Genomic DNA, 3,994 nt, shown 5'->3' on the forward strand with positions numbered 1-3,994 from the left:
AATATTTTGCCATTTTCTCATTGTACCTCCTTCCCCTGCAGTTTTATTGAAATAAAATTAACATACAGCATTGTATAGGTTTAAGCTATGCAGCATAATGATGTGACTTACATATTGTGAAATGATTACCACAATAAGTTTAGTTATATCCGTAATCCCATATAGATACCAAAAAAAACAAAAGGAAATAAATATATTTTTCCTTTTGATGAGAACTTTTAGGATCTACTCTCTTAGCAACTTTCGGATACATCACACAGCAGTGTTCACCACAGTCATCATGTGGCATCTTGCACCCAGCACTTATTTATCTTACAGCTGGAAGTTTGTGCCACCTTTGACCGCTTTCATCCAGGAAAAATATGGAACATTTTACAAATTTGCATGTCATTTATGTATAGGGGCCATGCTAGTCTTCTGTTTTAGTCCCATTTTTAGTACATATGGTGCTGAAGCAAGCCAAGCACTCATTTCTTTTCTTTTTGAATTTTGAGAGTTCTTTAAATATTCTGGAACAGCAACCAATCTCTCCTCAAATACGTGTTTTGCAAATATTTTCTCTTAGCTACAGCTTGTCTTTAATTTTTTTAACGATTTCTTTATAAAGCAGAAAATTTTAAATTGATAAAGTTTAATCTTCAATTTTTTTTCCTTTTATATACTATTCTTTTTGGATGATATCTAAGAAATTTTACCAAACCTGCAGTCACAGAGATTTTGTATTAGTTTCTTCTATAACTTTTCTCATTTTAGGTTTTCTATTTAGGTCTATAACCTAAGGTGATTTTTATATCAGTCAAGGTTCATTTATTTTGAATTTGAATGTTCAACTGTTACAGTGACTTGTTGAAAAGACTTTCTCCATTGAATTGTCTTTGTGCCTTTGTTAAAGATCAACTGTCCATACAGAGATGTGTGAATCAATTTCTGGGCTCTCTATTCTTTTGCGCTAACCTTTGTATCTGTTTCTTCATCAACGGTAGTTTCATAAGAAGACTTGAAATATGATAGCATGAGTCCTCAACTTTGTTCCTCTTTTCCAAAATTGTTTAGAATGTTAACGTTCCTATGACTATCAATGTAAGTTTTAGAATCAGTGTATCAGTATCTAAAAATATTCTATAGTGATTTTCCTTTGATTTGTATTGAGTCTCTAGATCAGCTTAAAGAGAATTTGCCCACTTAACAACACTGAAACTTCCAACTCATAAAGTGATTTGTAGTTTTCAGTATACCGATACTATACATATTTTGTTGAATTTATACTTAAATATTTTATGTTTGTCAATACTATTATAAATATTAATGTTTTAAATATAAATTGCCAATCGTTCGTTGCCTATACAAAGAAATATAATTTACTTTTGGTTATTTACCTTGTATCTTGCCTCCTTATTAAATTCACTCATTAGTTCTAGTAGCTTATTTGTAGATTCTTGGGATTTTGACATAGTTACTCTGGATATTATTTCTTCCTTACCAATCTATAAGCTTTATATTTATTTTTGTTTTTCTTGCTTTATTGTACTAAGACATCTAATATGATGTTGAAAAGGAATTATGAGAGCATCATGTAGATTTTTTTTAAGATATATTTTATTGGGTTAAGTAAACCTCCTTCTATTTTTAGTTTGTGGACAGTTTTTAATCAAATGACCATCAAACATTACTTTTTCTATAGAATTTGATTTCTAAATGTTGACCTAATTTTGCATTTTAAGGGCAAAATTCATTTGTTAATGATGTACTTTCCTTTTTTTTTAAGTTACTGGTTTTAATTTACTATTATTTTTTGAGGATTTTTGTGTCTCTCTTCGTGAGAGATATTGTAATGTCTTATCTGGTTTGGTTTCAGGAAAATGCTGGCTTTATAGAATAATTAGGGAAGTGTTTTCTTATTTTCTATTTTCTAGAAAGTTTGTGTTCAATTAGTATCATTTCTTCCTTAAATATTTGATAGAATTTTCCAGTAAAGTGATCTTGGGCCTAGAGTTTTCTTTATTAGAAGGGTTTTAATAACAAATTCAATTTCTTTAATAGAAAGAAAGCCTGAATTGGCCTACATAGAGAGGTCACATAGAACTATTCAGCTCCTCTATTTCTTCTTGAGTAAGCTTTGGTAGTTTGTGTCTCTCAAAGAATTTTTCTATATTATCTAAATTTTTAAATGTACTATATGATTAATAATTATTATATGGTAGAGAAGGATTCTCGTGATCTGACCTCTGCCAAAAATTTACAATTTTATCCCTCTTATCTCATCTTGCAATTCAATCATTTCAAGTCATTTGTCCTCGGACAAGTACTGCCCTTCCTCACCTTGCCTTCCTGTCCCATTCCTACCTCTGGAGCTACTCATCTCTTAGGAGGGGCCCAGGAATCTGCATGCATGCTTAAGTTTAAGACACACTCAGCACTAAGGACTGAGTGTGACTTCTGATGGTAGCCTGTGCAAAGCGTACAGCTTCCACTTATTTCTTTAGGATGCTTGCTCTTGGAACCTAGCCATTGTGTGAGAAAGCCTGAATTGGCCTACATAGAGAGGTCACATGGACAGGCCAACTACATTTATTTCTGCTTATAATCCAGCTGTGGTTCCAGCCAACATCCAGCATCAACCACCAGATGTGAGATTAAAGATGACTCCAGATAATTTCAGCTTTCAATTATTGAGTAACTTCAGACACCAAGTCTTCAGTTAAGGCTCCAGACATCATGGAGCAGAGATAAGCCTATCCCAGTATGCTTGTCTGACCTCTGACTTACAGAATCCAGAAAAACAATACAATAGTTGTTTATTACACAAATTTGCATTGTTACATGGCCATAGTAACTGGAACACTTGTAGTTTCATAATTTCTGCAAATCCACACTGTATATGTGAGGGAGTGGCTGAAGGGAGTAGAAGCTTTTTCCTGAGAATAACTGGGTGCTGGCATCAGTCAATTGCCATATGCCTAACACTTTTCTTGTTTTCTCCTTTGTTGTAGCAACAAACTAATTCACTTATGAATAAACATTTATTGAGTGCCCATCATGTGCCAAGCACTGCTGTAGATGCCTGGGGTACATGAAGGAAGAAAACAAAAATGCCCACTCATATTGGACTTCCATTTTGACAAAAGAAGACGGATACAAACAATAAATATCAGAAATAAGTAAATAGATAGTAGATTTGAAGATGCTAAGTGCAAAAAGAAGAAAAAGGAAAAAAAAAAAAAGAGAGAAAGCCTGCAGTAGAGTAAGGGAACAGGATTGCTGTGGGCTTCTCACACTATTGATCAGGAAAGTCAGAATGGCCTCTTTGAGATACTTGAGCAAAAACTCTAGAGGATAACAGAACCCAAGTTATCTAGAAAGCAGAGCTTGAGGCAAAGATAAAATTAGAAACTTGAGAGTGTAAGCCCAGGATAGTGAAGCCACAAGAAGGGAAAATGAGGCCAAGAAATGAGCAAAACCAAGTGATGAGAGGAGTTATCAGGTGGGCATCTCTTCACATTAGGCCACAAGAGAGGAAAAAGAATGCTTGGCAGAGTGTTCATCTAGCACATCAGGAGGATCCTAGGATGGGCTTCATTTTGGAGAGAATAAAGTTGTGCTACCAAGTCCATTATTACCTGTCTTCTCCCAACGGCCTGGGTTTACCACACAGGGAGGTGTCCCTCACATGTCACATCATACTTCTGGCTGCTCAGGATCTGGGACCAATAGCAGACAGTGTGCCTTTCATCAGTGCAGAAGTTGAGTGTGGGCTGAGGCTGTGAGCCTAGGGCTATAGTGGGGATCCCTGGTACTGTAGGACCTGCTGAAGGCTAGGCAAAGGCAATAATAATGCCCAGACTGTGGTCCCTTAGAAAGAAGGAAGTAATGTAGGAACATTGAATAGGGGCTGCAGTTATTGTCCATTTCCATGTTCTATTCCAGAGGAATAGCTGGGCCAAGTCCCATGGTCATAGAGGGGTTGTCTTGTTTGAGAACAAGCAAGAATACCACT

The 3,994-nt window shown here is 35.4% G+C and overlaps 1 non-coding gene across 1 annotated transcript; it reads right to left on the bottom strand.

Annotated features, from left to right (window-relative positions):
- Positions 1 to 356: 356 nt before the first annotated feature.
- On the bottom strand, positions 357 to 458 carry LOC112470895. Its single transcript, XR_003043062.1, has one exon. It is a non-coding gene; the product is annotated as a U6 spliceosomal RNA (small nuclear RNA).
- Positions 459 to 3,994: the final 3,536 nt, after the last annotated feature.

Source organism: Pteropus alecto, unplaced genomic scaffold (genome assembly GCF_000325575.1).
Source record: "Pteropus alecto unplaced genomic scaffold, ASM32557v1 scaffold199, whole genome shotgun sequence".
Taxonomy (NCBI): Eukaryota; Metazoa; Chordata; class Mammalia; order Chiroptera; family Pteropodidae; genus Pteropus; species Pteropus alecto.